The 24,460-nt window shown below is 36.4% G+C and overlaps 1 protein-coding gene across 1 annotated transcript in view; it reads right to left on the reverse strand.

Annotated features, from left to right (window-relative positions):
- Window positions 1-24,460, reverse strand: part of LOC5575378 — a 272,901-nt gene that overhangs the window by 91,349 nt on the left and 157,092 nt on the right. The window lies entirely within an intron of this gene.

Raw genomic sequence — 24,460 nt, forward strand, 5'->3', positions numbered from 1 at the left:
TCTAAGAGATTTGTAGCAAAAGGTCTAAAGCCACTCTTTGATATACCTTAACGAATTTGATTAAACCAAAATTCTTGAGACTGTACATTTTTTCTAGGTAAAACGTTCTATACTACTATAGCAATTGAATTAAATTCAAGAAGTTATCAAAAAAAAAAAAAAATCAAAGCGAAAACAAAGCAAGTACATTTTGTTGGATTAAAACACTATGGCCGATTTTTTTTTCAAACTTTTGGTACAAGCCTTAACCAGGTGGAAATTCCTTGAAGATATATGTTATGGATAAGGTCTTGTTTTTATGTCAATAATTCCAGCTATCTTATGTCTAAGAAGTTCCTTTAGTAATTTTGCCTATTTATTTATTTGCCGTCTGCTTTAATATCTATTTATTTTGTTGAGTTGCATTATTTTATACGAGTTGTAATTATGTAGGGTAATTTGCCAATTATTGCGGTATTCCCTATTATTGCGGTATAAGAATCAAATCCTCATTATTAATCGAAAACTCTATTTTCTATGGATATTATTGATGATGATGAAAGCTTATAGTATTCCCAAGCTGTACCAGATGAATGCTTTAAAAATTAAACGATTTTGATCGTTGGAAGAACAGTTTGAAATGATGCATCAAGAAAAGTCTATATTTTTAATCAGTCTCTCTATCTATGGGCGGGTTTTCATAAGCTTAAATTTTTAAGTTTAGAACCAAAACAATTATATGTGGCGGGTATATCAGTTCAGTATGGATGTAGTTACATGATAGATATTGAATTTTGAATAAAAGTTCTATATTTTTGAGAAAAAGCATATACCGCAATAATAGGACAATAAAAATAGCTTTTTACCTATTATTGCGGTATCTGTAAATCTCATTCAAAAATTCGATATTTCAACAGTCATTTTAAATGTAATTGCTGGAAACATTAATTGTATTATAAGGATACTAATTAGGGACATAATTTTGACTTATTCATACATTTATTTAGTCAAATAAAAGGTTTATGTTTATTTTTACCCTGTAGTTCCACTTATTTACAAATATTTTGCAAATAAACACAATGTTTTACCAAAAAATCACAAAAACTGACTAAAAATCGGAACACATGCCAAAAATACGTTGAAAAACTAAGATATAAGATGATCGCAAAGAAGCAATCCTTTTAAAATGTGTTGATAGTGGAAAATATTTTTAAAAGCATCAAAATTGTAGTTTATACTTAAGTCAACAAATTCATTTCTTATATAGCGACTAGTGGTCTCAGATGGAAGAACCATATCTATTCACTTTAACAATGTCCACCTACGACGAAAGAGGAGTCGAAACCGGCAGATATTCATTCGATTCTGTTGATTTATTTTTGGATCGTGACGTTATGTAATGAATTAGTTTTCCTCATAGATATGTCCAAAGCCACACAAACTGACAGTACCGTGCAGTGTCATTAACATAGAGGGAGCATAATTTCAATGCTCGAACGTTGTGTGGTATTGAATGTATATTGAATGTAATAAAATCTATGATTTTTGGTATACCGCAATAATAGGACGGCACTACCGCAATAATAGGACAAAATACCGCAATAATAGGACAGAGGAAGAGCTTCAGATTTATGTCAAAAAAATGTATGTATGATTCCAAAAATTACTTTTTTACTTCACTATACTCCAGATAAAGGATAGTTTTAACACTTAACATTGCAAAATACTATAATATTTAGATTTTGGACACTGCAATACGATTTTAATTTCAACACCGTGCTTAAGTCCTCCATAATAGGACGGATACCCTATGGACCCTCCAAGTTGTAATTATTCAGGGCACCTTCAAGAACATAAGAAATCATATTGCAGGTCGAATGCTGCTCTATGCTTATACATTTGAAATAGTAGGGGAACTGGGGGTAAAATGAACACCCTAAGCAATTCTCATGTTTTCTTGCTTATGAAGCTGTCAGATTCTTTTTCAATAGCTCAGAATTGAAGAAGTATGTTTATGCCATGTAACTAGTTGAAATATTGTGATGGAAATAGAATTTTATCAACATTATTATAGTTTAGAAAATTTCTTTCCATAGAGTCAATGTTCCAAACATGTGGGTAAAATGAACATGTAACGGGGGTAATATGAACATATTTTTGGGGGTAAAATGAACATACAATGGGGGTAATATGAACATATACTGGGGGTAAAATGGACACATGCTGGGGGTAAAATGAACACCATTTAACTTGCGGTATGATTCTCGGCATCTGGTACATGAACAATGCATATCTCACAGACATTCTGGAATCGATGGAACGTTTAGCTGCGACCATTTCGATGGCTGCCGATGTCTGTCTTTGTATTTTCTCCGGAAAACTCTCGGCATCTGAAATAAAATCCAGTAATATTCGCCCTGCCATGGTGTTCATATTACCCCCATCTCGAGTGGTTCATTTTACCCCCAAAGAATCAACATATTCAAGTCATTTGTTCTAAGAATTTAAAAGATAAAAATACTTTCAATTTCCGTCTTCTTATCATAAAAACCTTAAAGATATAATGTGCTACGCAGTTCAATAGATTTTTGATGATTTCAGTCATAAAAACCTTAAATTGTGAAGTGAAAAATTACATCACATGAGAAAACCAAGAGGCATACTTTGTTTTTGTTTACTTATCCAGCTTTTGACAGTTCTAGATCGTGCTTGAGTTGTTGAAATAGTTTCTTAATCTGAGTATTAAGGATGGTGCTATGTTTTGCATAGATTTATAGCATAATTACCGTAATACACAAACCTGTTCATTTTACCCACAGTTCCCCTATTTTTTTTACTATTCAAAAAATACGAATTAAAGGAACTGCATTTCCTGCATACTGACGGTCTTTAGTATCACAGTATTTTTTTTTTCAACGAAGTTGACGAGTGACAGCCGGACAATTGATCTTTCGATGGTCGCACGTTTCGTCGAAGACAGAACCGGAACACTGATGCTGTGTATGACAAGCGAGGTTTTCCCACTATTGTTTAACAGAATAAAAGAACGTAACTACTGAATATTTGTCAATTGTATCAGAAGATTTTTCTTCACTCTAGAATTATGTAAATATCAATCATTTGATTCAATTGTTCAGTTAGAAAAATAAAATCAGAGGCAGACATGTCACTTAAAGTGGGTACATTATCTGATGATTTCCCGTTAGAATTTTCGGTAGACGAAGAGGCGGAGTAGAAGTTTCCTGTGGCGGCAGGGTTTTTTTTTCATTTGATTTGAAACAATTAGAACGGGTACTCATAGTATGTAAAGGGAAGCAGTTCAAATTACATGCTACGATATCGGCAAAGGATTTTCCTTTGGTAGATCCATTCGAAATTAAAAGATTCGAACGGCTACCCGACGGATTAAAATTGTGAATGAGCATGACTATAATCTACCTGATGGGTACGATTCCTAACCAAACGATCGTTAACTGAAAAATAAGCATTGTTCGATACTCTATCACGCAAATTCCGGAAACGACCGTTATCGTAACGGATATTACTGTTCATCTGCCTGGCACGAGCCTCAACGACTCGCCTACGCGAAGGGCAAGCCCAAAAATTTGACTTATGATTGTCCCCACAATTGGCGCATATGAACTTATCGGTATCTTCCTTCACTGGACAGACGTCCTAGGCGTTAGAAGAACCTCCGCAAATCATGCATTTAGCATCCATGCGGCATTTTTTGTTCCATGACCCCAATTTTGGCACCGACGGCACTGAGTGGGGTTCTGGAAATTTCCTCCAGTTTTCTGGAAATGTTCCCATGTCACACGGACATCGAACATAAGTTTTGCTTTTTCTAAAGCTTTAATATTGTTTAGTTCTTTTTTGTTAAAGTGAACTAAATAATATTCTTGAGAAAGCCCTTTCCGAACAATGCCAGATTGGGTTCTCTTTTTCATAATGATTACTTGGACTGGGGAAAATCCAAGTAAATCATTTATACCATTTTTGATCTCTTCAGGTGACTTAAAGTCACTTGAGAGACTTTTCAAGACAACTTTGAACAAACGTTCAGTTTTGTCGTCATAAGTAAAAAACTTGTGCTTCTTCTCTTCAAGATGTTTGAGAAGAAGTTCGCGATCTTTAAGAGTTTCCGGCAAAACGCGACAGTCTCCTTTCTTTGCGATTTGAAAGAAAACCTTGATTCCCCTAACGGAGTTCAAAATCTCCTGTCTAAATCCCCCAAATTTGGAACAACTGACCACGACAGACGGCACTCTTTGCTTCCTCCCTTGAATCAAAGAGCCTGGGCTAGAGGTTGCTTCGATCCATTTCACCCTTGGAAGAAAGCGCGCATTCCGGAGAAACGACCTTTCTTCCTTTTTTGCCACCTTTAGTGACAGTTTCAAATCCCACTTTTTTGAAAGGAAGTTGTGAATTCAGAGATTCACCCTTACTATTGTTCGTAGTTGCAACCATGTTTAGTGAATAAACGAAAAAAGAAGGGACCTTCTAAGAGGTTTTTTCCCAAGACGGTGTCCAAGAAGACCCCGCTAGCTTGAAACTGAAGACCGTGAAAATAGCATTTCAAACCACTGTGGCTCGGTGCAGTTCACTTGGCTGCACTGAGAGCAAAATCCGGCAAATTCACAATCTCGTACACAATCTCGCATCGTACGTGCATAGTTAGGGAGGGTGGTTTGTTAGAATTGGATGGAGGTCTGTGACATTGGCATTTGATTCCACTCATTTCGAATCCAACTTTGCCAACAGAAAACGAACGAAAAGCTCCGCATGAGTTTCCTAGCGCTCGTTCCGTTGGTGTAAATCTGTTGATGAGAACGATCGTAGCAATCTACCCCCAACCGGATGGAAATGGAAACAGAAGTGAACAATCGAAAAAAATATTGTTTCCATAGCTTGCTTCGCTTCAAATTTCACGCTACTTGTGGAATTAATTGTACCTTACTTATCAACAAGCTCTCGAGAAACCAATTTCATTCTGTTCTGTATCGTAGACCGGCATTCCGCGCTCCCCAGCTATTTATTCGCCACCCACGACGCGCACCACATAATCCGTCAACATCAGACAAAGCTCACCCTCAACCAGCGGGATGCTCGCAGTAGAGAGTGGCACAGGCAGCTTTGCTACTCATAAAAGCGAGCGAACGGAAAACGAAGGAATCGCAGTAAGCGAGCGCGAAAAACGAAGAGGATTTTCCCGGCTATTCATACAGATTTGAGAAGCGAGCGACGAAAAAACAAAAGCAACCACGCGCATTCCACTACCCCACCACTACCATCATCACCAACGGTCCGTGCTGTGATTACAGGATGCATTCAACTCTGCTGTGGCTTATGGGTTCTATACCACCCTCCGCGGCGAATGCAGTTGCTACGGTGTGTCTGAAACCGCTATTAATGAAAAAAAATGACCATCAGTTCTGCACTCACCATTCGAAAGATATTATATTGTAGCATCCTCTTCATGAAATAGAAAATTTTTCATCGAGGGAAATGAAAGTTGTAATGATTTGAATATTTAGGATTATTTCTAAAGGATATTCCTAAACTAAAAAACCTGTGTGTTGCACCATTTACAGTTTCAAAACAAATGAACAAACCATCAGATTCATACTTTTTTATTATCATTATTATTATGACGAATTCAATGTCAAATCGGTCCATCATAGAACTCGACTATCTTAGATTTGCAGTAAATTTTGCACATGTTTTTGATATGATACATTAAATGTTTTCTATAGGAAAATCGATTATTTTGGCTTGAGAATAACTTATGAAAATGGCCTATACATTTTTGTATGCAACTTATTTGAAAAACTGTTGAATTTAGAGAAACATGTTCTATGCTATTCATGTTTTTTCAGGAAAAATTCAAAAATGAAACTTAAATTACACAAAAACCCCATTTTTTAATATTTTTCAATTTTCACCATAGAATCTTGATAGTAAGATGTTTGGCACAATGTTTCATGATGGAGAAATTTTTAATAAAAAAGTTTTTCTAAGAACAACTTTTGGCCGATTTTCAAAATTTTGATTTTTTGTTAAAATTAATACGTTCTGATGGTACAATAAGAATCTTTAAATGATTCTGAACCATAATGATTATATGACTTATACTCTAGAAGTAGCCATTTTTGACTTATATCGAGTTCAATGCAAAAAAATATTATTTAAATAATAAAAAAGGTAATTGTCATTAGTTATTCGCGATTTCTAAGTTAAAATGCATGCAAAAATTTATAGGTTATTTTCAAAAGTTATTCTTGAATTAAAATGATCAATTTTTCTATGAAAAGACTTATTCTATCGTACCAAAAACATGTGCAAAATTTAATCCAAAACGAAGACTATCGAGCACGATTTTTATTTTTTTCAACTTATTCTGGATGGAATTCGTCTTATAGCATGCGCATGAGCATAGATGACCGTACAATTCGTAGTTGCTACTCCGTGATTGACCAGAACAATCGAAGTTGCACAGGGAATTTATGAATGGGGCTTGGGATTAGCTTACCATTCTTCAAAGTGCACAAATCGAGAGCTCAAATTATAAAAGTCAATAACGGCGGCGGTCACGTGCTTACAGGGAAGGGAAGGCATGTTAGACAACCGTTGTTACTAGAGACCGAGTATACCTCTGCATCTCCACAGGTGTCATGGAAAGGATATTGGGTTAGTAATAGTGGGATAAGGTGAAGATCAGGGAGTCACCAATGGTTGGTGATGCGATCCATGATATAATCACGCCTAATCGGATTCGCGATATAATTCGATAAACGCATTGTACCCCGAACAAGTGTTCATCACTCGCCCACGCCAGAGCAAGCGACTCGAAACAAACACTTCTAACGATCCGCGGCGGTTTTTCATTTCACTACTCGACCTACGCTCGACATGTTTGAACCCGCAGGAGCAAGCGCCAAGGTCGAAAGATCAAACAGAACTCACTGGATGGAATTCGTCTTATATGTTACTACACTTTACCATTTTGTCATTGCATTCGTGTCTAGAGAGATTCCTATTCAACAATTGAAAAGATATGATATCTAATGAATTTTGGAAATTGGAAGCCATTTTATTTCCGGAATCACAAGTTACTTGTGCTAAGTTTCTGAAGGGATGTGTGCTGTATAGTAAAGCGCTTAGTGGTTGCAGTCAAATTGACCTTAATCGCTGTGCTAAGTTCAACTAATTTCATGTTGAGTGCTGCTAATGAGCTATTAGTGTCAGTGTTATACATTGAAGTTGACATTCTGCAGTTCTGAATCATAAAATCTTCGGAAAAAAGAAAACTACAAGTGCTATACCCCATATAGTATTTGGATTGCCCTTCAGGAACGTTTATCAGCCGTCAACATTGGTGGACGTCAAACAAAACGAAATGTCAAACCACGAATCCAACAAGCCACTGACACGATCCACATCTACCTCATCTTCTTCGTTGTTTACGAAAGGCGACGTAAACAAACAATCCAAAAGTGATCAGGATGTGGAATCGCTCAACGATCTCTGGAACAAGATTCGTAAAATGTTTGCGGATTCTAAATCAGACATTGAGGCGAAAATTGATTCCTGCAAGGAGGATTTGGAGCAGAAAATCGGTAACATCGAGCAACAGCTGTCTGTTCTGAGGACGGAATGTAAAGCTGAAATTAAGAACGTTTCCGATTCGGTTACCGTTGTGCGTGACGACTTGGAGCTCACAAGAAGGAACGTTCATCGCTCTGGTACAATCAACGAGTTGATTGTGTCTGGTATCCCCTACACCTCCGATGAGAATCTCCTGGAAATATTTCTCAACATCTCTAAGGCTCTATCGTATAACTCATCTGAAGTACCGATGGTATACCTGAAACGTCTCTCCAAGTTACCCATCAAAGCTGGTTCTGCCCCTCCTATTCTATGCCTATTCTCATTGCGTGGTGTGCGTGATGAGTTCTACGCAAGATATCTTCGGCTGAGAACACTGAATTTATGTCATGTTGGCTTCAACAATCAGAATCGGGTATACATCAATGAAAATCTTGCGCGAGAAGATCGTGAAATTAGAACTCAAGCGATCAAGCTTAAAAAGCAGGGACGTATTCAGCAAGCTTTCACCAGAAATGGAATCGTTTTCATCCGAGTGAAGAACGGTGATGATGCTGTACCGTACTACACGCTGGAGCAGCTCTTCGCATCAGTCAATTAACCTATCCAATAAGTTTCTCTTCTCCTTACATTATTTCCATGAATCCTTTCCTTGTTTTTCCGTTTGCATCCATTCCCTCCTGAAAGCTACACATTTTTTTTCATATAATTTACCTTTCCTTGATAAATCATAATTTCCTACCGTGCTTTCCTATGTTTCCGTTCCTTAGATATCCGTGAATTCTTCCTTCCTAAAAGTCAATACAATGTGCAATGCTGATATCGATCACGAGTCTATTGATGACCACGATGATGATGACGCTGACTATGACGCTATAAACTACAACGACCACGACGAAAACGACTGTGACGACGATAACATGGACTGCGTATAATGATGATGACGATGATGACTATGACGACCACGACAAAAGTTGATGGCTGATGATGATCATTTTTGGATGGCGTGTGGATATCGGATGAATCAAGGATTGTGTTGCTGCTGCTGTTGTTGTTGTTGTTTGCTGTGATGGTTACTGCTACTGTTGATACTGCTACTGTTGTTCATTTGATTTTTTTTTGCTTTTGTTTACTTTTTGCTCATTTGAAAATGATTCAGCTACCTAATTTGAATTTAACTTATCTTTGCTGTTCATTATTTTTAGTACTAAGTCAATTCGATTGCAATAACTAGTTCATGACTTTCATGTTCAGAAATTTAATGTTAGATATTATTATTAGTTGTAGGTTAAGCTTTCTCATCATTAAAACCAATTTATTATTGTTGAATTCACTGCATAGGTCTCTTTTAGGTTTAACGATATGTTTGATATTTGATCATGGTTGATAACATTGTAAACAACGCCTCTGCATCCACGTTGATTCCTAAGGCACTGTTCCATGCTGTTCTGAGCAATGACAAGATAAATATATGTCACGTCAACGTCCAAAGTCTTTGTGCTCGACGATTCAGTAAATTCGATGAGTTGAAAAGTAACTTCTTTGGTAGCAAAATAGACGTAGTCTGTATGACGGAGACCTGGCTTAGTGATGTTATAACTAATACAATGATATCCATGGAAGGTTTCAACTTGCTACGGAACGATCGCAATCGAAACGGAGGTGGTATTTGTATATATTTTAGGTCAAATTTATCTTGTAAAGTTATTAAGAAATCTACATCGAATTTATCAAACGTAACAGAGTTTTTGTTAGTTGAAGTAAGTGGTGCTGGTGATCCATTTTTGTTAGGTGTGTACTATAATCCACCAGAAGTTGATTGCTCAGATACTCTGAAAGAGCATTTTGAAGAGCTTACGGTAAAATATAATCGGACTTTCTTCATAGGAGACTTCAATACTGATCTACTAAAGAGTTCTCCTAGATCGCGAAGATTAAATGACACTATCTCTACAATGTCTTACACGTGTGTGAACAAAGAACCAACCTTCTTCTATTCTAGTGGATGTTCTCTACTCGATCTTCTCATAACGGATTCTCCTGACGTAGTTTCTAATGTCAATCAAGTTTCAATGCCATTTGTTTCTAAGCATGATCTGATTTTTGCTTCCCTAAATTTAAACAAACCTAGACAAGAGCCCATAGTTTACCGAGACTATAAAAATTTTAACGCCAATCTCTTAAGTGTTGCATTTCAAAGAATGGAGTGGAATCAATTGTTAAGTATAACAGATTCCGATATTCTCATCGAGGCTCTCAACAATAATTTGAAATTTTTGCATGACAACTTTATACCCATTAGAAAAAGAATTGAAAAAGTCAACCCGTGGTTCAATCGTGAAATTGAAATTGCAATTATAGCCAGAGATATTGCCTATTCTAACTGGAAACAAAGTCGTAGTGAACAAGAGTTTGAGCATTTCAAAAATCTTAGAAATAGAGTTAATTTGTTGATAAGGGATGCCAAGCGCCGTTATGACCGCAGAAAATTTCAATCAAACTTACCTAGTAAGCATCTCTGGGCCAATATAAAAAACTAGGAATTTCCAAGCCTCGTTCATTCGATTGTAGTTTGAGCTACAATGAGAATGATATCAACCAATATTTTTCTGAAAATTTCACAGTCGATGATGCTCCTAGACCTTTTATTCACTATCAGACTAGATCACATGGGTTTTCTTTCCGACCGGTTGAAGAATTTGAAATTATTAATGCTGATGATGAGATGAAGTGAATGCTACCGGTTTAGATGATATTCCTATTATATTCATTAAGATTATGTTGCCCCTTATTTTACCATATATTAAGCATTTATTTAATATTATAATTTCTTCATCAAAATTTCCTCGTGGATGGAAAACGGTTAAAATAATTCCTATCCGGAAAAAAGCTAATAATGATGAAATTAATAATCTCAGACCTATCAGTATTCTGTGTGCGCTTTCCAAAGTATTAGAAAAATTATTAAAAGTTCAAATATCTTCTTTTATTAGTACCATGAATTTCCTTCATCCCTTGCAATCAGGATTTCGTCAGAATCATGGTACAAATACTGCACTTCTTAAAGTTCATGACGACATTTCTTCAATGATAGACAAAAGGGGCATAGCAATTCTATTGCTTATAGATTTCGCGAAAGCATTTGACCGCGTATCTCATCGAAGGCTTTTGCTGAAGCTAAGCGAATATTTCCGATTTTCTGTAGAAGCAAACAAATTGATGCATTCTTATTTGGCTGGTCGTACACAGGCAGTATTTCATAACGGAAAATTGTCAAGCTTCAGAAATATAGAAACTGGTGTGCCTCAAGGGTCAATTCTAGGGCCCCTTTTGTTCTCATTATTTATTAATGACTTGCCGTCGACATTGAAATATTGCTCCATACATCTGTTCGCAGATGATGTCCAAATCTATTTATGCGAACGCGACAGTTCAAATTTCTGCAATTTAGCCAATAAAATAAATCATGATCTTCACAATCTTTATCATTGGTCCACACGGAATCTGCTGCCTATAAATTCGTCGAAAACTAAAGCCATTTTGATAAGCAGGGGAAGAAGCTTGAATACTATGCCTGATTTATATCTTAATGGTGAAAAATTAAATTATGTTAATAGTGTGAATAATCTGGGCATAATATTCAATTCGAATTTAAATTGGGATGATCAAATATGTGCTCAATGTAGAAAAATTTATGGTAGTTTGAAAACATTGTCTTTGACAACCAAACACTTCGATAACTCGACCAAACTGAAACTATTTAAGGCTTTAATCTTCCCTCATTTTATCTATGGTGATTTTATTTATTCAAATGCTTCATGGTCTTCAGTCGATAAGTTGTGACTTGCTTTGAACGCATGCGTTCGGTATATTTTTAACCTAACAAGATTTTCCAGAGTATCTCATTTACAAAAAGAATTAATTGGTTGTAATTTTTCTAATTTTTATAGGTATAGATCATGCGTGACACTGTTCAAATTAATGAAGTTGAAAAAACCAGATTATTTGTTTGTTAAGTTACAACCAATGCGAAGTGACAGAAATAGAAATTTTCTTATACCTCAACATCAGTCTGCCTATTATAGCCAATCGCTGTTTGCACGAGGCGTTGCGTATTGGAACCAATTACCCCTTAGTATTAAATCTAGTGTGTCCATATCTAGCTTTAAAAGAGACCTTATGCAGTATTTGACATTATAAATTGGTAAAATTGTGGGATAGCTCAATAAATATGAAAGCATAATTGAAGCAATTGAATCACTAGGTGTACGATAAAAAAGGCCGTAGCCTTATGTTACATGAATAATACTGAATAAATAAATAAATAAAATAAATATTAACCTTCCAGTCGTCGCGCTGTTTGCCACCGTCAGAACCACCGCGCTGCTGTTGTGAACGAAAGGCGAGGTTTTTTCAACAGTGTTTTACAAAATACAACAGCGCGACGACTGAAGTGTTAAATCAAATTTCTACGGTTTATATTAAGGAAGTGTAGCGCAGTAGACCTTGCCGCGAGTGGACGTGTTTTGAACTAATTGTCGCGTTTGTTTTTGCGTTCTACGTTCTATTTATTTTTGCGATTCCACTGGTGGTTCGGCTGGCACTACGCAACACGGACAGTTTTTTATCTAGTGTAACGGTGTTTTAGTGAAATTATTGATACCATTTGAATATGAATTTGAATTTGATGTGAAAAATTGAGTGCTTAACTTTGTTGATGAAATCCACTGAAGTTAATTGGTGGTGTCTGCATTTAAAACGCAGTTTGTGCAGTTGCAGTTTGTGATGTGACTGCAGCAAGGTTCCTGAAAGTATTAAACAAGCAACAAATAGTAACAACGACTGAAAAACGAAGCTCTACATTAACTACAACCAAAGCCATCTAATGTTGAGTTCGTATCAGATATTATTTTGGCTTGAAAAGACACTTGGTAAGAATGTTCCTTTTGTGATTTCTCTCATATTTTTCACACTGAACTTTTTTTTTAATAATCCCTATTGATTGTATGCTAAATTTACAAAAGCAAGAGAAGTAGATTTCGAGGTTTCGCTTCAAATAGCGAGTAATGGCGCTCAAACCGAGGCTTCCGAGCCGGGACAAATGATGATCCCAGAGGATCAGCTTAAATCGAGTGACATTACCTTTCTTAGCCACGTCCTCCCCAACTATTGCGCATAACTTCTGTATCTGAAACGGTTGGTACGATTGTCTTCCATTTCAAAACGCCAACACTTCGCAGAAATCCTGGGCGTTTTATTATTTGTGTCACATCACTAATACACCCGATTCTGTTTTAGAAAAAATATAGAAATAGGATTCATTCAAGTACTGGCTGTGTGTGAGTAGACTGGACTAAATTCAAACAAGGCACAATTTTTGATCAGATCCACAAATATATTCGATCGATAAAGAATAATAGACACACGTACTCTGTACTAAAATTAGCAGCTGTCAATTTTAATTCGCTCTGGTGTTGCCCAATAACAGCTTTCAATAGGTTAAGCAAAATGATAATAAAAAAAAACTATCATATATATATGCTAGAGATGGTCGGGTTTCATATTTTTCAAACCCGAACCCGACCCGTACCCGACTTATTTTATTCCTTCGAACCCGGACCCCACCAGAACCCGAGACAAAAATTGAATAGCAAACCCGGACCCGAACCCGAAAAATTTTCGCTGTTCAAACCCGAGCCCGACCCGAAACCCGAAAAAGTTTTCTAGGAAAAACCCGAATAGAACCCGAGTTTGAAAAGATGATAAATGTATTATTTCTGATGCATAGAGAAGCTTTTAGGTTGTTACCTTGTGAACAATTCTCACCAAACCCGAATGAACCCGATTTTTTTCAAGCCCGAACCCGACCCGTACCCGATAATTTTTTAGCCATCTAACCCGACCCGAACCCGAACCTGAAATAATAAAAATTTTCAAACTCAAACCCGACCCAAACCCGTCGGGTTCGGGTTTCGGGTTTGAAAACCCGAGACCCGACTATCTCTAATATATGCCTATGGCTTACTAGTTGATTAGGTGGTCTCATTTGCTCTTTGTACAATAAAAAACATCGACTGGAGTTCACCAATTACCGAGGCGAGGTGTAACACTCCTTCATACGGCGGTCCAAAACTTATCTAAAATTCTGCTCGGCAGGTTGAGACCGCTTGAGTTCAACGGTGTATATCAAGTTGGTTTTCGAAAGGGCCGATCTATGACGGATCAAATGTTTAACCTGCGTCAAGTCTTAGATAAATTTCGAAAGTACATTCAAAAACGAAATAAAGACCTCCATGTTCCTTGCAGTTACCCAAAATTTATGGCACATAAGGTAACATAGCAAAATCTAGAATGCCGTGAAAAGTGTTTGCAGTACCAAAGAATCAAATGCAGTACTAGAAGCGGTACCCATTCTGAATCCGACTACTATGTCTCTATTCGTCTGGTATTGTAGATTTCAAAGCTGCGTATGATTCAGTGAAGAGAAACGAGTAGTGGAAAATTATGTGGAAATGTTAGTGAATAGTTTGAAGAGGTAGAAGAATGTGTGTATCTTGGAACACTAGTGACGTGTGATAATAGTGTTAGGTACCAGCGAGATGAAAATACGTATTTCAGTTGCATATCGGGGTTTTTACAAGCTTTGTTACGGTAACCATCTCAAATCCCTTAACCTTCAAACGAGAACAAAACTATATTGTTGTCCTATGTGGACATCGAAGGAAGTTGCAATACTCGGCGGTAAATTTGGAAAAGGCATCTGGCGCATGAATCATGAGTTGTTCCAATTGTACAGAAAGGTAGATATTGTCAAGCATGAAATACGGCAGACTGCGTTGGGCTGGCTACGTTGTCCGTATGCCGGAAGAACGACAAGCAAAGAAACCTTAACATTTAGAGGGCGGCGTAATCCACTTCAATGGGAATTTTAAGTTATAAAAAACGACCTTTAGTGAAATATACATAACTTTGTTATTTTTTAAACAATTTTGAAACTTTGAGCATCATCCTCTGCTTCTTTTACAAAATCTTGGTGTTCTACAAACTCTTCATAAATTTAAATATGATTTGTCTAAAATCAAAACTATACTTAGGAAAAAGTAGCTTACTCTAAATTGCTACTCATTTTACTAAAAAAATCACCTTTGTTTGACCTCACCTTTCCCAACTTCATGAATACTAAGCCGATTTCGATTTTTTTAACATGCTTTTGATAGATACGCGTATTTCGACCTCAACTGTAAGGCCGTCTTCTGTATCGTGTACTGACTCACCTAAGTGGGTATTCCACTTCTTCTTCTTCTTCTTCTTTCTGGCGTTACGTCCCAACTGGGACAAAGCCTGCTTCTCAGATTAGTGTTCTTATGTGCACTTCCACAGTTATTAACTGAGAGCTTTCTTTGCCGATTGACCATTTTTGCATGTGTATATCGTGTGGCAGGTACGAAGATACTCTATGCCCTGGGAATCGAGAAAATTTCCTTTACGAAAAGATCCTCGACCAGCGGGATTCGAACCCACGACCCTCAGCATGGTCATGCTGAATAGCTGCGCGTTTACCGCTACGGCTATCTGGGCCCCACTAAATAGCTCGATGATTTATCATCATGCTTTTGAAGATAATTTTGTTGTTTTCAAACTGAGTATGCAACGAATCTAACTATAAAAATGTGTTGACTTAGTTATTTAGCAAAAAATGTACACAAACATGATTTTATAACAGAAAATACCACATTTTACTTTTTTTATCATTTAGATCTAAAGTTGAAATTGATTTTTCTCATTTGTTAAACGTTTGAAAAAGTTTTTGCAATAATTTTAAATACTAATGATGTAATGATTGAGCACAGATGAATTTTTCAGTAAAATGAGCGAACATTTGGAGTAAACTATTCTTAGCTTTAGTTTTAATTTGAGACAAACTTGATGTTCTATAAAGTTTTCATAAGTTTTATTTTATAAAAAAATCAAAATCGGCGAGATGGATTTTTGGACTCGATCCTGACTTTATCATTCTGATGTTCGATAACTGTAGTTGTCAATGCTTTCCAAAGTTAAATCTCCAACAAATAATGCTAAAAAACAAATTTTGTTTTTTTTTTACATTTCCCGACTTTGATAGTTTTAGATCTAGAATCTAATCATTGAATCTAAAGCTTTCAGTACACTTTTTTGTTTTACTATTAAAAACAAAACAACCTATCAAAAACAAAATAATTGTCAACCTATTTGCTTGCGAAACCTATTCGGGATGATATCTTTTCGAAACCGTTGAAAAACTTTTCTGATGGACTTGCTAGTTGATTTTTTTGGATTGATCAATATTATTTATATGAAGTTTCAACGAATTATGAGTTTATTTCAATATTTGATTCAATGCTTTCAAAATAGGTGTCTTGATTTAAACCTTAAAAGTTTAAGGTTGAACTTAGTATTTGGTTGCATTTTTTCCAGAAAAAACTATTAAATTTACCTCGTTTAACGCTGTGTATAAATGAGCCCTAAACTAAACCATATGGATATGGTGTGAAATACACAGACGATTGTAACTTGAGTTTTTGCAAATGCCTTCAAATACACAGGGAAGATACTTAGATATAACAACACATTCCTTTTATTCGATTTTAAAATTCACGTGAATTATGCTAGGATGCCATATTTGTCAAAGGGTAGGTACAAAAGTGATTGTGTTAATAACGGTTTTAGACACACCGTGCTTGCACATTATAATCCTGATTCGCATGCAGCGAGTGCATCGCAGGCACCGTCATTGTCATCGCCACAACAGTCATCATCGGAGTAGACTGTGGATGCGATGACGACGACTAAACGGTGGGGTGCGGCGAGCGTCCCGACGGCAGCCAGAGACTACTTTGATGTGCAGCGCAGCAACCCATGCTGCACATTGTACATAGACACGCACCTTCCTGAGGAATGGTTCGCTTGAAGAGAGTGGGCGCTTCATTCCGATTCGCGCGGTGAGTGGTTGCATGATTGTATGCAATTGGGGTGCAGTACCTTCGTCATTAACTTATTCCTGAAGTTCATCAGCATCGTTCAGCCATGGATAGACATAGAACAGGACAGCAGCGGAAGGATAGGAAAATTACGTGAGCCATTGGGTTCGCTATAATTTACTGACTAATGATACTGCTATTAGAATTTCTATGTCTACTGAAGCTTTGATGTGACGAGCGAAACTGTCGAATTTCTACGGGTTTCCCCTACATTTCTTACGCACGGCAGACAGCGAATGACCGCCTGCTTGGAATGGTTTATTGTAGGGAATCCCGTATTTTATTTATCGCAGACCAGAGTCGTTTGAGGAATGCCGAGGGGAGTGGGTTCGTTCGAAATCGATTTTACATGCTCGGACGGAATAACGCTGCCCCCTGAATTGAGTACTGCACGCGATCGGATTTGACTTGGATGATTTTATATTTCTATGCGTCTGGCATTTGCAGTGTTGCCAGCAAAAAAAGAAAGCCAGTTTCCTTTGAAGAGTTCATAATGTGATCAATTATAATCGAAAAGAAAATGTTCAACTATATACAAAGAATTGTAAGTAAATAAAAATCAAATTTAGTATGACGTTTATCCTTTGAGAAATAGGCACATTAACCTCATCATTTCGATTATTCGATGATTGATTACTAGCAGATATTCCACTAAACAGCTTGACGATTTATAATGGTTATAGAAATTAAAAAATCACATAAAATGCTGCATAGAATGCTGGTACCCAATCCCTATCCTGTCTGTCCTGAAAAAATTATAGATGATTAAGATTATCAAAATCGATATTCCAGGAGTGAATTGTCGTTTATTCTCTTTCAAATACTAATACAAAAAATGTCTAATTTATATTGAGCTACAAAAAGAAGTTCCAAATTACTCTAAGGTAATGTTGAATACTGTTTATACATATTCGTAGTTTTTGAAGAAATAATTTGCGGAAGCATTAATGGAATAATACATGGATAAATCTCAAAAATATATCAAGAAGAATTACTGGAGGAATGTCCTCGATGGATATATTTTTAGATAACTTGTAGTCATACGTATGAGATCCTTTGAAGAAATTATTTGAGATTTGTATCAGATTTTGGGTATATATATTCCATGCAAGATCCATTGCATGCTCTGTATGAACTCAAGTAAATTCCTCGTCAGCAGTCTAAATTATTTTATAGAGCCTAAAATTATGCAATTATTTTAGCTATTTAGTATGAATGCAATCTTTGCAAAGTTCACACATAAGATACACTTCCGTAATAAAGCAGTTGGCTTCGATTTGTTTTTCATCGACCTTACAAAACAGATTTCGTCCCAGTTGATACGTGATGCCAATAAGAAGCCTGCCAGTATAATTAAAATAAAACGGCATTACTAGTAATCTGATTTTGTATTTTAAAGACTTAAAGACTCACGTATTGCCAACATCCAACGAATCTTTATTAAATTATTCTTCAATTTTCATACCAATCTTGCAGCACTGCTCCCGGATATTCGTTTGAATCCAATTGCATTCCATGCCATTCATGGAATGAAAATTTATCGAATCAGAACTAACTCACTCATTCACATACAGCTGGCACGTGTATCTTTTCTATTGCCTGAAGTATTTGTTGTATACTTTGGGCCATAGTGTTTCATTTATTGTGCGCTTTTTCAACGCTGCTGAGTACAGTATCTTGCGTGTCTGCATTTTTTTTTCTCGATAGAGAAACACCCTCCGCCATGGTCGCGTGTCGAGACACAAAATACCCTAATCGCACAACCTCCGGCTCTTGCTTCTCGTTTTACCCTCCCAATCTAGTCACCCCATAAATATATCGCGCGCTCGTCCTAGTAGGCGCAGACAGCGCGTATGATGGGGGTAGGTAACCATGGGCGTAGCGAGGATTTCTATCGGGCGGAATCATCCAAGTTCCTCCAGGAATTAAATAATTCAGATTCCAACAGCATTTCTTCCAGGAATAAGTTTCGAATTTCTCTAGGCATCTGGCAAGTCTTCCTCCACAAAATCTAACGGAATTTTCGTCGGTTATTTGTCTAGGGATTCCGGGTAAACTGCATTTTACAAGGAGTTCTTCCAAAAACTCATATTTGTATTCTATCAAATTGATTGCTTTAAAGTTTAAAGGCATAAGTTATTGAATATCACACTAATATTTGCTGCAGTGACTCCTCCTCGAATAATTTAATAATATTATTTGCTGCAGTGATTCCTACTCGAAAAATTTTCAATGTAAGCTGGCTTTCTTTAGCAATTTTTCTAAGAATGCAGCCAACAGATGATTTTGAACACTTCCTCTTGAACTTCTTCAGGAATTATACTCGGAATTACCATAAGGATTTATTCAGTAATGAGGTCAATTGTATAAAAAAAGTGTCGCTTCCGCAGAATGCTGACAATGAGCCACAGCCGAGAGCTCAAAATATAGTGAGCAAGATACGGCAGTCGAATTTGAGCGGAATCTGGGGAGAGTTGATTAGAACTGTATGGACAACAGCGTTCCAAATGACGACAGTTTCAATTTCTCCACCCATCCGGAAAAGTAATTCATCATAGTTTGAGAGAAAAAAACATTACAGTGCGATAATGTTATTATACTGAGTTATTGTGTAATACAATTGAGTGTCGAAAAATGTTTGTATAAAAGTGCTTCAATTTAATTTTTTTTTTAAATTTTACGATCAAAATGCAACGGTTAAGTTAATAAAAATAATAGTTTTTGAATAATACATTACGTTTTTATTTGATGTTGAATAAGACAATGAAACAAGTAACAAAAAAATATAGTTAAAATTACATGCAATTTTTTACTCAATTACTATACAGCATACACGTATTTACTTGTATTGGTCACCACCAGCTAGTGATCAATCGATTAGGTTTTCAGCTCAAACGAATGTTTGGTTCTCCAGATCCGTGCTCTTGAAAATTTGAGCTTTGGCTTCGATTCATCTTCACCCTAAATAAAGAAGGGTGCATATTAGATGAAAAGTTTGTTCACCACCCTGAAATGTATAAAGCTACGACAATTATGAGTGCTAAAAACTTTTCGGGGAAGTGGGATAGTCGGGAAAGCGAGATATTCGGGTGAATGGCATTCGGGGAACTGGCGTTCGGGGAACCGACATTCGGGGAAAAGAAGCACAACCCATCGAAGTAACTGCAGTAATCAATTTCTCTTTTCGCTGATAATTTGAGCAGATAAATATTATCGATTGCTCCCTCTTGTCAGTTGGAATCAAAGAACAGCCTATGCATAAAAGAAAGAGAAATTTATTGAAATTTTAAATCAACAGTTTTATGGTAACATCATATTTACAAAAAAAAAAACAATTAAAAGAAGGGTAAATTTGTACTAAATATATAAAAATGTTCAGTGCAAAGATTTGTTCCAAAAGCGAAACTCGAAAGAAGAAATAATATTTGAAAGAAGGGTAATTTCTGGATAAATAATAAAGTACTATTGGCAATAATTTTCCTAATATGCATAAATTTATTCAAAAGCGAATGATTTTGAATCAATTGACTCCCAAACAAGCCTGATCATCAGGCCCTGATGTCATCAGCAAGATTCAATAGAAACGTAAAAACGAAAAATTTAGAAATTCTTGGTTTCGGACTCATTATGCCAAACGACTATTATACCAAACGACTATTATGCCAAACGACATTATGCCAAACGACTTTATGCCAAACGGCTTTATGCCAAACGACTCTATGCCAAATGACCTACCACCTAGTTCAACTGTTTTAGAACTGTTTGCGTTACAGTAAATTGGTTAAAAAATGGATAGTATATCTACCATTTGATGAACAGTAAACAGAAAAATTTGAGATCTCGGTAAAAGTTTTACCGAGAATCGTCAAACTATTACCGAGATATCAGTTGTTGGGTTCTCGGCGAATCCGTTTTAGTGTGCATACTGTTATTTTTCGAGTTACCATTTCCCAATCTGTAAAAACAGTTTATGGTAGCGTGAACTTATTGTTTTTTTAGGTGGATAATATTGGAAACAGTACAATTATGGTTCTTATTTATGCGGGTGGGAAGGAATGCTAGAAAATATATACATGAACAACTCCTATTCAAATTCAAATTATCGGATGAATTCTGCAAACTTCTTTGAAGAAGCTCAAGGTTGAACTCTTGGAACAAGTCATGAAGTAATTCCTTGTGCTTCTGGCAGGATTGCAACCATGCATTTCCAAAAATGAATGATGAAATCGGTTTTCGGTAACTTGGCAGATCTTTTGAATATCATAAAACCTTCGAAATGTGTTCTTCAGTTTTTTTGTTTTTTTTTTCTCCATATTTATTTTGGGTACAATATTGCTAAATATACTTTATTTTCAATTTTAGCACCAATTTAAATAAATTACATTTTTAAGTTTGAAAGTTCGAATTTTTCATATGAAATCTTATTATTGCTTAACTCTTCTTCTACAAATGGCGTGAAAACTTACGCCAACTAACAAGGATCTAAAAAAATGTTGGAAATGCAACTTTGACCATGCATAAGGACTGTTCATTAAAGAAAGTGGACACCTGATTGTTAACATTTTGGTGTGAAAATTCCAAGGAAAAAATTCAAATTTTGTTTCAGTGTGTACTCAAGTGTTTATTTTGACAGCAGAAGAAAGTTGACATCGAACAGTTGTAAATTCCAAGCGATAGGTCGGTTTAACATGGCGACACGCAGATTTATTCTGCACAAATGGTGTTCAGAAAAGCTGTCGTTCCGAGGTTTGGCTTAAATCGCGATGTGTCCAAATTCCAATTGTTCAACACTGTATCGAAAACAGATGCTTATGACGACGTGCAATACATCCGAACAGAAAAAAATGGGAAAAAAGTTTTTTTATGGCAAGCAATTTGCTCCTGCGGTATGAAAAGTACTACATTTTTCACAACGGGTTCAATCAACGGCGAAAATTACAGAACTGAATGCATTTAAAAACGTCTTCTGCCCATCTACCGAAAGTATAACAAGCCTCCATTGTTTTGGCCAGGGCTGGCATCGGCTCACTATGCTTCAGCTACTTTGGAGATGTTCAAGAAGGAGAAAGTCGAATTTGTTAAAACATGGCAGATTCTACCGAATTGCCCATAACTATGTCCCATTTGGAAATATTGGGCAATAATCAAACAATATCTTAAGAAAGATGGAAGATAAGCAAGTTCCATGGATTTTTCAAGAAAATGTGGTAAGCAACACAAAGAAAAGTTACGAAGAAAGTTGTGCAGAATTCGATGGGAGGCATCAAGAGAAAAGTCAGATCATTATCCAGGAATGCTCAATAAATGTTCAAACTTTTGTGAATTTGGTCGAGATTACTTTGATTTCCATATATTTCAAAACAACTCATGAATTTGTTCGAAAATAAACAGTATGCTTTAAAAAATACGTGTCCACTTTCTTAAATGAACAGTCCTTATCTCTGTCATTTTGGAAGCGATATCCAAATTTTTTTAGGCGTTGGAATTGATGTTCATTTTTGGGTATTTAAAATAGATGCGTCTACCAAAAGTTATTAAGCAAAAGGAAAAACGCATTTTTTCCACAAACTCAACGATAAAACAAAATTTAAAGTGATGACATGTAGTTTTTTCGACATTAATTTGCTTGTTTGAGTGTAGTGAACACGTTTGAGTAGAAATTGAAATGTTTGATTACGCTCAAAATTTCTTTCACTCAACATATTACGGAAAACCCTATTTTTTGGACATCTTTGTCTGTAATTCAAAATCAGTTCGGTTAAGAAGGCCGTCGCGAGCAGATGTGTCCTATTCAGTTCCGCGAATTCAGACGATTGTGATTTTTTTTTTATTTCAAATGGTGATAGTGAAGCCGGTGTTTTGAAAATCGGGATAGCAATTGCTGTCGAAGAAATAATGTGTGATCTACTTGAAGCAGTGAATTTTCTAATGAATGGCACATAAGTTGAAGAAAATTAGCGATTCTCTTCTTAGAAGCTATTGTATGAGCATGGAGGGCCGAACGGCAGAGAAAACGAATTCACTTGTGAGTGTATGTGTGAATTAAAGTTGAAGAAAAAATGTGATTCGTTATGGGAAAACAACGATGGTTATGCTGAAAAATCTGGTGAGTTTATTCCGATCGCATTGCGCTACTATATGCGCAAATATTTCCTTCCAGCTTTCGACGCGTTTCCGGTTAAGGCCGCACGGGACGTCACCATAATCACCCTATCCATTTCAAGAAGCAAATCCCAAGAACCACTCCATATATCGATGCGAAAAAGTATCACTATGATTCTATATATGTAGTGCACAACCCGATAAATTTTCAGCTTCATCGGTTCACTAAAACTCGAGATTTGCTTCCACAAAGTTTTGATGATTATTGTTAGAGTGAGACGAAAGATGGGGAAAATAACACGGTCTCCCGTGTCCCCTTAAGGCAATATTCCTAGCGGATTTCGAAATTATGGAGTGAACAGCAAAACCAAAGTGCGTAGTCATGAGGGAGAAATTGTAATTGTGGATGTGAAAGCGTACTATTGACATATCCACCGATCAAACGAACTTGCTCGATTCGGGGGATCTGACACTTGAGCGGGGCATACTTCTGAATGTTGAATGTGCTCAGACCCCGCTTAAGTGTCAAAGTTCCCGGACCGAGCGAGTTCGGTTCACTGGTGAATGGGTCAACGTGCGTATTTTCAAAATTGTATCTGTGTGGGTGACTCGAAGCATGCTGTCCAGTTGCTCGGATTTATCATGATGTTGCTTTTACGCTGCGGTAGGTCGGTCTATTGACTGTTTAACGAGAAACTTGCGACGATCGACGCGCCACCATAATTCATATAACGGTGGGTATTACAACTAACTTGGAGGTGATGATTTCGCAATTTGGAGGTTAAAATCACCTCCAAACACTAGCGATTTTGCGGTGGGATGTTGACGTTTGATCACGAATACCGAAATGCTGTTGCTCGTGTGGAGAGCATGCAAAAAAGCACCGATTTTCCGTATCAAGTCCACATGTATTTGTGTTATGAGTGTATGATGCGGCATGGCCCACGATGTTTTTTTTTCATTTGCATTTGATTTGTCGCTGAACTGATGTGACAGACTACGGCCAGGGTTGGCAGATTTAGATATCGAATGAATTAAATGAATTAAATGTTTCTATGTGTCGATGATTAATTGTAGAAATCAAACAAGTTTTTTAACATGCGAACAATCTTGGAGACGAACAATTGCCGTAATATTGTATTTTTAATGAAAATGGTTTAGTTGATTCAAATTTTTGTAGAGCTTAACCTGCCCAGTTTCTCCTGTTTAATTTGTTTAAAACATTTTTTTTATATTGACAACGGTTTATTGTATTATTTTAACGATTAGAGCTGCTTTTTACCTTTTGACATTTATTCCATTTTCACTTGGGCCTTTATAAAGTTAACAACCATACTACAGTCAAACCTCCAAGAGTCGGTATTGAAGTCATATTCAAATATTCTTTGGAAGGCTGTTTGAGTAGACCATCATCGAAACCATGATTATTTTTCTATTCAATGTAGTATGGTTCCATGAGTCAATACCAAGTAACAAATTCGACTCATGGAGGATTTATTATATTTTCATTCCAATATAATCATATATATATATAACAAAACATTTCTCGTTAAACTACAATAATACGATGAAATCACAAAAATATTGGGTGTTTGTGTTAGAATTCTTAATTCCAGTTTAATTTGACGGGTTCTCTAGATGGCGAAGCAGTTCACACACAATTTGACATCACAGTTCATCATCATCTATAGTCGAATAATTAAAATATCTAGCAGTAAGTCAATCTGCAACTTGCATCGTTTTCGTGCTCAATC

This window comes from Aedes aegypti, chromosome 3 (genome assembly GCF_002204515.2).
Source record: "Aedes aegypti strain LVP_AGWG chromosome 3, AaegL5.0 Primary Assembly, whole genome shotgun sequence".
NCBI lineage: Eukaryota > Metazoa > Arthropoda > Insecta > Diptera > Culicidae > Aedes > Aedes aegypti.